This window comes from Coturnix japonica, chromosome 2 (assembly GCF_054131305.1).
Source record: "Coturnix japonica strain WE chromosome 2, WE-NBRP24, whole genome shotgun sequence".
Classification (NCBI taxonomy): domain Eukaryota; kingdom Metazoa; phylum Chordata; class Aves; order Galliformes; family Phasianidae; genus Coturnix; species Coturnix japonica.
In genome coordinates, this window is record NC_140664.1 from 123,101,969 (window position 1) to 123,115,782 (window position 13,814).

Consider the following 13,814-nt stretch of genomic DNA (forward strand, 5'->3'; position numbering starts at 1 on the left):
GGTCATTTGTAAGGAAATATTAATCTCACCGAGTTTCAGCATTTGATGTATTTATTTCACTGCCTTCGGCTCTGGGTGAGGATTCTGTCCTGAACAGGCAACTCCCAGTTTTGCACCACAATCACTTTCCAAAAATGACTTTTGGAGCTCCTCGGGAGCACCTGACCGCCGGTATTTCTAGCTTCTGCTATTGCGCCTGTAACAGTGGATGTGCGAAGGGGCAGAGGGCTGGGACTGGGGAGGGGGGCACGTGTGGCAGAAAGGAGCCAGGGGGAGTAAGAGGGTCGGGGTGTCGATCTGCACCGGCTCCTCTGGGAGAACCAAATAACTGAGGGAAGTAGCCATTTAGAAAGCATTTACTGCTCGAAGGGGGGGGGGGGGGGGGGGGGGGGACGGGCGGGGAATAAAGAAAGGAAGGGACTGGAATGGGTTTGGATGGATCTGGTCGGGATGGGATGGGATGGGATGGGATGGGATGGGATGGGATGGGATGGGATGGGATGGGATGGGATGGGATGGGATGGGATGGAGAGCCCCCCTTGCCCGTCCCCGTGCTTAAGTGCTGGCAGGCGCAGCCCGGCCGTGCCCCTCCCGCTCGGTGGAGCTGCTGCGGGGCTGCACGAAAGCGGCCTCATACCTTTCCCGAGGGGTCACGCACCACCACCGGTTTCGCACCTCGCGTGCTGTTATTCACGGCATCCTTTCGACAGATGTTTGGAAACCCGCGTTTTCCCACTACTGCCCTGGGATCCGAGGGAAAAATTCGGTGACAGCTACATTAGTTAAAAGCACGGGACAACGGGGAAAGTTTATAGCTCTTCCCTTTCACAGCCAATGGAGTCAGACGTTCATGTAAACACTTGTGAATCTTATTGGGAGGAAGTTTTCAGGGGGCAAAAAATGGGCAGCAAAAAGTCTGCCTAATGTAAACCACTCCTTTCTGGAGACCAACGAGCTTTCCTTTGTTAAAACAGGGAACGCACCCGCTGCTGTGAGCCCAAGCTGCGGCTCGGGGCTCTCGGGGAGCATTTAAAACAGAAGTGCCGTCGAAAGGCGTATGTGTGCCCAGCACCGGGAACTACGATTCCACGGGTTGATTTTCCTCTCAGTGCGGTGTTATGTCCCTGCGAAAGAATTACTTTTTAACAGTAAAGAAAGGAAGAGGAGCCCGGTTTTGTTTTGAAAGCCTGATTGATATTTAGATTGACCCAACGCTGCCTGAAGATGTTTTCATTACCATGTCTGTTTGACTGGGCTGAAAAAGGGTTAAAAGCAACAACAGCCTCGCAGTCAGCAGAAAGCTATTGAAATGTTTGATTATCCCTGCAGCAAAGGAGAGGATAGTAATGCAACAGCAACCTCTCTTGGGGTAAAGTCGAGATTTAATAACAGAGGACCAAAGCAATTGTTTGAATCGAGCAAAAGGAAGTTCAAAGTATTTTCACGTACGATCTGTTATTTCCTTGTGTTTCTTTTGACCATGGTGCCTTCAGATAAATAGCTCTCTTCCTCGGAAGGCAATAGAAATGTCACCAGGCATCATCGGGTCTGACGCCTGGACATCATGGGGGGAACACTGACTTAATATTCCACAAAAGAGTGTGGCTGAAGACTCAATATTCTCTCATCCCTCTCTCCTTGTTCCGTCAGCTCTTTTTCTTGCTGCTATTTCATCGAATCTCCATCCCAGAACTCGGTGACAGAAAGGATCCAGCAGATCGAGGGGTCTGCACACAAAGTTTCCCCGTGTTGTTGCAGCGCAGCTTTTTTAAGTGCCCCAGGTGCCACGGGCTCCTGGCAAAGCCTCGCTGCGTTGTGACGGATCTCGGGCTCTGATCAAATCCTGCTGTTCCTTGCTATGCAGGAAGTCTTTCCAAATTAGTCTAACACCAGGGCCGAGCAGTGTGACTAATAGGCATAACTGCACAGTTCATGCTATCTGTAGGGCAGGTTCAGCAGGGGAAACAGCGGCACCAGGAATGTGGTTGCTGTTCCACGGAGTGAGGCTGACTCTTAGAGACAAAGATCAGGAGAGTTACTGGAGAAGCTAAACAATCTCAGCATAAATAATGGTGCAACCTTGCGCTACTCTGGAGGTAGTTGATCACTAACAGCTCTGGATTAACTGAAGGAAGAAGAAAGCTGGCAGCCAGCAGCCCTCAGGGCAGGCACACACACCTCGGGATCCCACGGACTGGGACTGAGCAGAAGCATCACGTCTAATTGGAGCTGATAGCGTTTTGTTTAGCACCGATCATTAGATCTCGTCCTACTTTACCTTCAGTTGTGTCCAGTAATTTGTGTCTGATAAAAACATGTTTCTCAGGAAATTAGGAAAAAAAAAAAAATCAATATCTGGATTTGCCACTTCCCTGGGCAGAATCTTACAAATCAGTGCTTTCCTCCACACGTGAACCTGTGCAGCCTCACCCTGCCGTTATTTGTTCAGTCTGTGCTTTTCCTTATCATTTTTAGAAGACCCTCCATGCCTCACTTGTACAGCTCGTGGGGTATTTCACGTTGTAATCCAGTCCCTTAAGATCTGATTCCAGCGAGCCTTGTGTGGCAGTCGGGGGTTTCAAACGTATGGGGTGGAGGTCAGGGGCTCTTCTCCATGCTCTTCAAAATGTCAGGGTCCCTTTGAAAAAAGTCTGAGTGTGACAAGGCATCGTAACCCTGCCTGGACACGGAGATGAGGGGAAGGATGGGAGGAAGACACTGATCCGGGCAGCTGGGAGAGGGAGCCCAGAATTCACATTTTGGTATTGGTTGAAGACAAACTTTATTTTGTCAGATGCACACAATTCGCAGTTACCTTTTTGAATAAATTCTGCTGGGAAGCTTTCACTTCTTCTTATTAATACTCACTGACTCATTGTTGGCCTTCAAGGAGAAAATTCTATACGTAAAGAAGAAAAAAAAAAATCTAATAAATCGATTGTCTTTCTGGGAAAGGGAAAAAGAAAAAGAAAATGAAAGAAAGAAAAAGAGAAAAAAGAAAAGCCAGAATCATTATTTTCTTCCGTGAAATCCAAAGGAAACACATTGCAGTCCCTACTCTACGATGCCTGGCGGTAGCTGCTGGGAGGGCTGTGCTCTGTAATCCAGCCTGACTGAGTGTCCTGGAGTGCCAAAATCCTGTTCAGAGGGCGTCAGAAGACCATCCAGGGTTTGAGGGGTCGCAGGGACATCCACGAGGAGCCCGAGGGCCACCATCTCCATGTGACAGTGACCTTCAGCTGCGGTTGCCCGGCCAGCAGCACCCAGCTGGTGGAACACACACGGACGGGTCCTGGAAGAGGAATCTACCCCTAAGGAGTGGACGTGCTCCTCCTTCCAGCTCCCACCAGACACTGGTTGAGGACGAGGGGTTCTCTTTGGATTTCACTGCCGGGAAACTATTAACGTCTACAGCCTTGTTCATTTACTGTGACACTTGTTTTAGCCCCGAACAAAGAATGCGTTTGATAAAATGAGGGCAATATCTTTTTCGTTTATAGAGGCAATTAGCTACACGTTCTCTGTTGTCAGAGCGACACGGCATCAATCACGGCACGGATCCGTTTCTTTAAAAGTTCAGTTCCCGCTGCCGGCCCCGCCGGTCTCTGTGTGTGTGTGTGTGTGTGTGTGTGTGTGTCACACGAATTGTGTTTACTTTAGGCAGGAAAACGAGTTTCATTCCGGCAACGGGAACAAAATGCTCCAGACGAGGGCTCTTTTAACAAAAGACGGCGGAATATTCCGACGCTTTATATAAAGAGGGGAGATTAAGGGACCCGAGGTGCCGTGCCGCCGCAATCGCGGTAATTCGTGCTCGCTGTGCTGCGCTGTGCGGGACTCTGCGTCACTGCCTTCCTCCGTAGTTGGATTCCTCTGTTTGTCGGCTGAACCACCCCTTACCCTCTCCAGAACCGCGTCCCTGGGGCCGCGTGTCAGGGCGCGTCTTTTAGTCTGCGTTATCCTTATTTTTATCCGCTTTTCGGAGTTCGCAGCCCTACCACGAAGTGAGAGAAATGCAAATACACAAGTGCCCAATGTCGGGGCCGACCCGTGGATCCCAGGGCCGCGCTGTCCGCTGGGAACAGACCCAGAGCTGCCTCCTCGGCTGCTGCGCACAAACTTCAAGCGGACGAAAAGAAAATAAATAACAATAATTAAAGAAAGAAAAAGAAATGGAAGGAAAGAAAGAAAGGAAGGAAAGGAAGGCGGCGATAGGCGGAGGACGCTGTTCTTTTTCCCCACCGGGCACTGCCCTGTCCCACCGTTTCAAACACTCCGCCCGCATCTCGGGGTCCGCCCCGCGCAGCCCCTCTCCGCTGTCAGTGCCGTTCCGCTGCGCGGGGCGGGGGAAGGGGGGATGGGGAGGGGGGTACAAACACCGATGGGGCTTTGGAACCAGTTTCGGAGCGTTTCGGTGGGCGCGGAGCCGCGCGGGGGGGGCCGCCTCGCCTCTCCTCCGCGGGAGCTCACAAATCACGGCTAAAACACGAGAGGGAACCTCGCCGTGCTTAATGGCCTGTGCGCGGCAGCTGGAGCGCGGATTTATCTTCATTAGGTTGAGCGGGCAGCCCCCTCCAAAGGAAAGGAAACAAAATAAAGTCGCTACACAACAGCGATTTTGCCCCGAATTTTCGGAGCTGCTCAGCACTTTCCGGCCGCTGTTCCGCAGGTGCCGGAGGTGACACCCGAGTGTCCGCCGGTGCCTGGAGTTCCCCGACGCTGCGGCCGCTCCGTACCGCGGGGACACGGCCCGTTCTGGTTTTATTTTCTTATTTAATTCACGCGTTCTGCTCCCGGGACGGGCGCGGTGGCGGGTGGCCTTGAGGCTCTCCAGGAGGAGCTTTGAGGAGCTCCAGGAGCCTCCGGCTGCTCTCGGAGTCATTGTGGCGATAGGACGCGGTACTCCGGAGCCGAGCGGGGCGTCCCGGGTCGGGACGGGGCCGGAGTGCGGCCACCCGAGTCGCGGAGCGGAGGAAGCTCCGTTCCACCTTAAGCAGAGCTTCCCCCTTTAAGGGGCGGGGCCGCCGCCGGGCCGTGCTGCTCCGCCGCTGCCCTGCAGGGGGCGCTGCCGGCCCGCGTTTGGCTCCGCGAGCGGCGGGCGGGGGCCGCGGCCTCGGAGATGGGGCCCCTCCACCCTCCGCCCGCGGCCTCCCTCGGTCCCGCCGCGCCGCCTTTGTTCCCCCGCGGACGGGCAGCGGGGACTCGCGGTCCCGGCGGCGGCCCCTCGCCCTGCCCCGGTCCCGCACCGCCGCTCTGGCCGGGACCGCGGCTGGGCCCCGCGGGGCGGTGTCAGCGGCGCGGGGCGCGCGGGGCTCGGAGCCTCTTCCCGTCCTCCTGCCGTCCCTGCGGGCGGCACCTTCGGGCAGAGCTGGGGAGGCCGCCCCGCTCCGCTCCGTGCCGGCACCGCTTTGTTCCGGGCTGAGCCGCCTCGCCCATAACCCTGCGGGGCGTCATCAGGATGGTCGGTGCTAAGAGCCCAAATAAATTAACGCAATCTTAATCGTGACGGGACGCGACCTCTGTTTTTCTCTCGCGAACGGCAAGAATAAAGCCGTCATTAGCTAAAGCTGCATTAATTCATTCGTATGTCTCCGTATGAAGACGATATCCGACGCTCAGCGGCGTCGGGTTGACTCTGGTGTGCACGGCGCGGTGCTGCGGGTCCCGCCGGCTGATGCAGCTCTTGGCTCCGCAGCAGCAGCTCACCCCGCTCCCGGGCACCTCGCTTTGCCCCGTTCAATGGGGAGCAGCTTCATGCAGAGCCCTGGGGCAGCCCCGCAACGCCCAGCCCGGCTCGGACACTTCTCCTCTTGGTTTCTATTTTATTTCTTTTTCTATTTTATTTTTCCTTCTCTCGACCTTTTCCCGCAGCTCTCAGACACAGCAGCGCTCCGTGCAGGAGCGGCACCTGCCTCGGGACTCACCGCCCTGCAACCCGGGCTCCGCCGCAGCCCCGCAAATCCCCTTTCCCCGCACTCAGCCTTCAGCTCTCGGCGATACATTCGGTTCGCGAAGGGAGTTTTCTCCTCTTCAACGCTGCCTAAAATCTTAACGCTGTTTTTTCCTCTATTTAGGGGTCTTTGTGCAATTAAAGAAGCATAAAGGAGTCATTTTTTTCCCCTCTTACTGCTTTTTTATTGGTCGTTGTTGTTGCTGTTTTGGTTTGGTTTGGGTTTGTTGGTTGTTTTTTTCCTTAGATTTGGTATTTTCCCCCCTATAATTTCGACTGAAATGGGATTTTTAAAAGATCCGCCGCTCTAATCCCGGCTGATGTTTTGGTGTATTCACGGTAATGAGTCCTATTCCCTCGGGTCACCGAGCCCCCGGACGTCAATCAAACGAAGTGATTCAGAAATGCCATTGTGGGCTCCCACGTCACTGCCTTCCTCCCGTTCGCTCTCACAATGTCGCGTTTCTCTGATCGCTCACTCGGAATACGGCATTATCTGCGCCAATCGCGCAGCGTCCGGACCTCTCTGTGCTGCGGGGTGTGCGCGGAGCGGCCGCTGCGCCTTCACACCTCTGCCCCCGAACTTCGGTTCACCGGGAGAGCCCACGGGTGTCACGAGAGCGAACCGTGCCGTAAACCCGTCAAAAACTCTTCTGGCCGCGGAGATGTTACGTTTCTATTGCCGAGCTCCGGGCCGGGACACGCGTGGGGCCGGGGCTCAAAGCGGGGATACGCGGCCCGGCCCGACCCGGCGCGGAATTAGCGCGATCCCAGCCGGGGCTCCGCGCGGGTTGCGCGCCCCAACGCCGCCTCCATTTCAAGCCGGTGGCAGGGGCTGCTCAGCCCCCGGCCCCGACGTTTAAAGCGCCTTTTGTCTCTTCATTTCACTTAAGCGAGGTTTTGTTGCCGGTTGCCAAGTTCCATTAAGGCAGAATTTAATCGGAAAATGCTTTTCCCCGCTCTGAGCTGGGCGGGAAAGGCGGACTGATGGGCCTAAGGCGGTGCGAGGCGATCCCCCAGCGCTACCACCCCGCAATTCTGAGCTGTCTTTGGAAAAAAAGCACTTGTGTAGCACCGACGTTTGGTGCTTAGAGGAAAAATCACTCCTTTCTTTTCGTCGAGCCCGAAGCTGGAATATGAAACTGCAAAGGAAATATCTAAAGAGAAAGGCCTTAATTGCTGGATCCCTCGTGCAGCTAGTCTAAAGCACGCTTAAAGCAAATGCAATGGGCCGGGATTCATTCTGTCCCCGAGCAGAGCGGGCCCATGGGTGCTCCCCACCCGCCTCAGCGCCTCTCCACACTTTGCTTCCCTCACGGAAGCCCTCCCCGGCCTTAAATCCTCACAGCATCCCCTTTGCCGGCCGGGAAAGGGCCAGAGAGGGGAGAGAGGAAATGGAATTGTTCCGGGGATCGCGGTGTGCGCCGCTGGGCTTTGGCCGCTCCTCGGGTTTTGTCGCGGAGCGGTTACGTGCAGACTTGTATTTCCCTTCACAAGAATGGACAATTTTTCTCGCTTATTTGCAGTTTCCCAAAGTTCTACACACAAATCAGTGAACCTTAAGGGACCCTTTCACTCTTTTATTGTGAATATTTGTCAGTGCTCGGGGGCCGTGATCGCAGTGACAGGTGAATCAGGGGCCCGGCGATGGCATCCCAACCCCACGGACCGGGGAACGCGGGAGCCCCCCAGGCCCACCCCCGGGATGCGGCACCCAACAGTTCCCGTCCTCAGGGAGGGAAAGGAGCGGAACGGGGCTCGGCTCCCCCGAGGAGGAGGAAGGAGATGCGTGATGACTGCGGGGAGATCCAGCCCGGCAGCCGCGCACCTTTCCACTCCCCTCACTCCCAGGAGAGTTCCCGCCGAGAGAGGAAACCCCTCGCCCCTCTCCTGCCCCCTCTTTAATTTTCATGCCGCCTTTTAATTAATAATTAAAGCTGAGAAAGGCCGGGGTTGAGGAGGGCTGCGGCTGTGCCGCTGGAGTTGGCCGATCTACAGACGCGCTGCGGGGGCCGCTCAGTGCCTTCCCCTCCAGCGCCGGTACCCGAGTCCCGCAGCCCCGGTACCGCGGACCCGCCCCCGCCCGTCCCGTTCCGTCCCGTGTTTCCCAAACGCCGCCGCCCCGAGGGGCACCCGATGCGCGGAGCCGCGCGGAAAGCAGAGCTGAAAGCAGAGCGGAAAGTAGAGGCTCTGAAAGCAGAGCGGAAAGCAGCTGCTCTGGGAGCGCACATTGCTCCTCTGTGCCCCGGTGCCAGCGCGCAGCCCCGGCGCGAGGTTGGACTCGGCTCCGTCCGGACGGAGCTCAGCTATTTTCCTACGAGGAAACGCCTCTGAGTCGGGGTTAACCTTCAGCGTTATGCCGGGAGCTCAGAGATGCTTTCCCGGCTCTCAAATCCGAACAAAAAGGAGCTGCAGAGAATCGCGGCTTTTCGCTCCCAACAAAGAGTTCCCGGTCACTGCACCCCGGGGCCAATTCTTACTCCGGTGTCCGCTCCGAGTATTGGAATAGATAGAATATAGCACATCTCCGGGTCCCCTCCCTGCACGCTGCGGCTGTTGCTCGTCCCACTCCGTCCCCAGCTCACGCCGGGTGTCACAGCGGCGGTCCCCGCTCAGCACACGGCCATTGGGGCTGCGGACACTTCTGGAATCACATGGAACAAAATCCCAAACGTCAGGAACTGAAGGTGTACGCACTGAACGCGTTCCCCTTCATCTCACAGGCACCGATGAACAAACTCAGCACATATGTGTGTGTGACTACATTGTCGGGACGAACTGGGTTTTAATTATAAGAGATTTAGATAACATACTCTTAGTTTGTTTTTATTGCTTAACTATCCTACGCGACCCGTCCCGTAAGCTCCTAATCTGCTGTGGGATATTTCTCTCTGCCCCCTCTCCTTTTGCCGTACCCCTACAGCTCTCCTGTTCTCAAGCCTTTTGTTTTTCCTCTTTGTAAACGCGCATTAAAAGCGCTGTGACTGCGCGAGGTGGGGACGAGCATCTGCGGGTCGGGCCGGCTGCGGTGCTGCTCCGTGACGTCTCCATCTCCTCCGAGAGGTGCTCGGCAATGGAAAACGGCAGCTCTGAAGTGTTGGGGGAAATGACAAATGGATGCTCCGGCAGCGTCCGCAAATGTCCACAGCTCGGACGCATCAGTTGTGTATGTGCATGTAAATATCCGCGTGTGTGTGGACACACATATATATTTACTTAGGCGCAGTTTGCTGCTCTCCGGGCGGGATGGGACGCTGCAAGTTCCAGAGAGCGAATCCCCTGGAGGTGACACAGGGGGCAGTGAGGGGGCACCGCAGCTCCCCGCACACCGAGCACATCGGGGTCCTGCAGCACGGCTGCCCAGCCGAGATCGGCCCTTCCTTCCCGAGGCCGGGAGGGACGCAGCGATGCTCGGTGCTACGGCGTGAGTGCGAAGTTCTTAGAGCTATTGATTCTTAACTTTCTTCGTGAAGACAAATTTACCATATGGCGATGTGTAAACACTTCGGAATAAAATTAAAACCAGCTCCGCGCGATTGTCACCGAGCTGGATTCTGACACAAACGATCAGATGTCGGTGCACTTCGTCTTTCCCAATGATCAGACGCAGTCAGTGTGGCTAAACCAAACGAGAGCGCTAAACATTGTCCGAAGGGAGCCGGCTGCAGCCGGGTCGGTGCTGGCTGCATGGACCCGCCGTCACCTCGCACAGGAACCGCCGGGAGAACCCGGAGCTCTCCTGAGTGTACCGGGGACATAGAGAGGCGGAGGAGGAGCACCGGGGGACACGGAGAGGCCTCGGGAGGCAGCGCTGCGTTAGAGCTGCCCGGAGGAGCCCCGTGTACAGCAGGCAGAGAAGCTCCTGGACTCCTCGCTCTACGAGTGGCCGCAGAAACTCCCCTTCCACCCCCCGGCTCTTTCCGGCTCGGAACACGCAGCGCCGGGAGCTCGGGACGGAGCTCGGTTATCCGCACAGCCCTCACCTTAGCGACCCCCGGGGCCGCGGGAGGGGCTCGGGAAGTGCTGTGCACGAGTAATGTGTCTTACAGAGGCTCCTTTATGGGGGAAGGATGCAGAGATCATCGGGGAATTAATGACACTTTACTACCGAAATGTGTAACACCGGGTAACCACCTATAAACTTCCCCCGGAATATAAAAGAGGCTCCGAGATAACAGAGCCCGGCTCGGACATTATTTTACGGAGTATTACACTCCGCTCATTCCCACCCCCTCTCCCCTCCCCCTCCCACGTACGGCCATCCTTTTCCCCGGGCAGATGTCACCGCAGGGAACCACCCGGCCGTCCCTCCCCCGGCTATACCGCGTTGAGTGCCCTCTCCCAGACTCTCATGCCTGCCTACATAGATGGGAGCGACCGCTTCCCAAGGAGAGCGGCCCGTTCCCCCCCGTGCCGAGAAGGGGGGAACGCCGGGATGAAATGTCACTCGGAGCGGCAGAAGGGGAGGGTTTGCTGGGATGCGTTTCCCTGCTAAACTCTCTTCGGGGAAAACCGGTGCAGGTTGACGAGAATATCCTGTTTGGAGAGAAATGCACCGACCGGCCCGGAGCTGGGCTGCGGGGCTCGGGGCACGGCAGCGCCTCGGCCCCGGGAGGCAGCGACGGCCCGGCCGGGGGGAACCGCAGCTGCGGGCCGTGCAGAAATCCGGCAAACGAGTGCTGAAGTCGGGGGGGATTCCTCCTCATGGCGAAATTAGAGAGGGAGAAATCAGGGAAAGGAACGGCCCAATATAAGTTCCTCGAGTGGAACTGACGTTCCACAGCGATTTATGGTTATAACGGACGGACACGTGCGTTGCGCCGTGGCGGTGGGGAGGGCCCCGCGGCCCGGGCTGCTCCGGCGGCGGCAGGGAGCGGGGCCCGAGGACAGGCCCGAGCCGGGGCAGTGACCGCGGCTCCTTTTCCCCGCAGCACGAGCCGCTCATCCCCGCGGACACCGCGCTGAAGGCGCCGTAACGGGCAGCCCCGACCCCTCCGAGCCCGTCGGTCGGGCCGGGGCACGGCGGCCGCTAACAAAGGCGGAGCGGCCCCTCCACGTGTGCGCGGCCCCTCCGGCCTCCGCGCTGCGCTGCCGGCTCCAGCCCCGCTCCCCGCTCCCGGCCGCATTAGCGGAGCGGCCATTTACTGCCCCCGGATTGCGGCAGCGCCCAGGTTAGCTCATAAAGCCATTCACACTCAACAATGGGGATTTTCTCAACAATTAACAAGAAACAACATAATAAAGCCATTTACAAAGCCCGCGCTATTTACGATAAATTAGCCGCTCTTTAAGACAGCGGTGCGTAATTTCACACACTTTACAGCCGAGCAGCAGCTCGCACCGCCCGCTCCTGTTGCGCTCCGCTCCGTGTCCCCCCTCCCGGGCCGACCCCGGAGCCGTGCCCGGGACCCGCGGGCCCGTCCCCGCCGCGCACAAACCGGGGGGGGGCAGCGCGGCGCGTTCGGCCCCGTGGCCGCATTGGGCGCAGCGCGGCGCGGAGCCGCCGGGCTCGGCTCGGAGCGGCTCGTGGCGGCGCGGGGCGCGGGGCCGGCGGCGTGGAGCCGGGCAAGATGGCGGCCCGAGGCGCGCCGTGCCCCGCCATGGGGCCGCCCCGAGAGCGGCCCAGCGCCGCCCGCGGCCTGAGGGAGCCCGGCACCGCGCGGCACGGCCACGGGGCCGCTTCTCGCCTGCCCCGAGCCGCGATTTCTCCCTCGTTCCGCGTTCCCGTGGGCGGCGAGCGGAGGCAGCGCCGCGAGGAGCGGCTCCCGCCGAAGTGCGGCTGTTTACACGCAGCTGTTGCGGTGTTTGCGGTGCGAACGAGGCCGCTGCGGGAGATGCTGCCCGGCATCGGGAGGGCCGGGCGCTGCCCGGGGCCGCCAGCTCTCCCTGCCGCTATTGTCAGCGCCTCGACAGACACATCGCGGCCCTGCGGCTCGGGGCCGCCCGGCAGTGGAAGCAGCGCGGGGAGAGGCCGGGCCGCGGCTCGGCGTTGTGCCGGGCAGGTCCGTGCTGCCGTCCCGCATCCCCGAGCCGCAGCCCGCTCAGATCCGGCTGGATGGGGAATGGAGGAGGCTGCGAGCGCGGCTGTGGCTCGGTGGGCCCCGGCCGCTATTTCCGCTCCGTGCTCGCCCTTCTTTTGTACTTGGGAGCCGGGCTCGGGGATGAGGCTGTACGTGCTCTTTCCCGTCGCCATCGCACCCAGGAAAACCACGGCTCTCTGCAGCCGCTTCCCCGCACGGAGCGATTCCCCGCAGAGCTCCCCGAGTACGAAACATTCACTTTTCCTGCACCTCTCCATTGAACGCTCACACGTGCGAACAGCAACGGACAAAACGTGGCAGCGTTGTTCTCATTTGCGCAGTTACTTCGATTTTATTGGCAACTCAACCTGCTGAAGGGAAAAGGAGCCGTGTAAAAAAAAAACAAAACAAAACACAGAGAGAAGAACAGCAAAGTTCACACCGCACATCACTGCAGCAGCAGAGGGAATACCCGCTGCAGGCAGTGCGTGCTGTAACGCGAGGTGCTGCGGCAGCATCCCCGCCGCCGGGGCACGGCACGTGTTCCCTTCTCGGTGCTCGGGAGCTCTCGGCTCGGTCCCAAAGTCCCTTTTGTCCTCGGCCCGGCCGCAGGAATCCCCCCCACCGGCAGGGCAGGGAGCTCGGCCTGCGCTGTACCTGGGAGGAGCACACGCGCTGCGCCACGTCGCTTTTCCTTTATGGAATTCTGTGGGGTTTTGTGCACCCGGAGAGGGAAAATGGTGGCGTTTCATCACTGATGGGTTTGAATTTTCCTCTGCCGTGAACATCACGACAAAACTGTGGCCTGGCCCATCAGGACACCTCCGTTTTTCCTCGCGTTATAACTAACCATTAAGGGAGAAATGTGTTCTTGGTGCACAGCGCAATGTGTTTGTTCGACTTTGTGTGAGTGAGGCTGGGATGGGAGCGAGCTCTGTCTCAGCACCAGTTACATTGCCATCTCCATCAGCCGTCAGACCCCCCGAACCGGGAGGATTGCGGTATTTTGCATGGCAGTGCATTATGTACCTGGTGACACTCCCGGCACAGTGACCCCACGGGGCCCGTGAGCAGCACCGAGTGCACACGTGTGGCCATGGGGATGTGTGACTCCGTGCCTCCCGCTGCACCCTGGCCAGGCGCCATACGTCCCCGGCCCTGCAGGGCCTGTTTGGGATCAGTGTGTGTCTCTCTCCCCTCCCCCTTCTCCCCTACCCCCCCCCCTCCCCCCCCCCGGATTATTTCAGGAACCCGAAAAGGCACCTCTGCAATTTACAATTCCCAGCCACATCAGCACAGCGTAATTGGAAGTAAACAGGGTCAGGGGACGGAGTTCCTCTGAAAGCGATACGTTGTTTAATTGACACGGCAAAATTTTAGGCTTCCAGTTTGCATATTACATCTCCGCAGCTTTTCAATTTGATTTCCACCCCCACCCCCACCACCTTTTCCTTTTTTTTCGGTGCAGGGAAGACCTCTGTCAGGCAGAGCGGAGCCGGGGCTTCCCGGGGCGGTGCGCCCTGACCATATTCACAACTCTCTGGAAATAGGGCCGCAGTCTGCTCGGCCCCAAACGCACGCGAGTTAAACACTCGACCCCCAGCCACCCTGAGAGCCGATTTTTCACGACCATCGTAATTTCAGCAGCGCGGTTAAATATGCAGAGTACCTTTTGCAATTGGCAGCTCTAAGTGATGTGAGAGTGCGGGGGAAGGGTAACCCCCTCGGAAGGGCGATTGTTTACTCTCTTTAACTATATTTGGTGCAGGTATTTCTAGAGCGGGGCTTTACAATGGGGGAAAAGGAGGGAGCAGGGATAGCGCGGAGCTGCGGGCGGCGGCGTG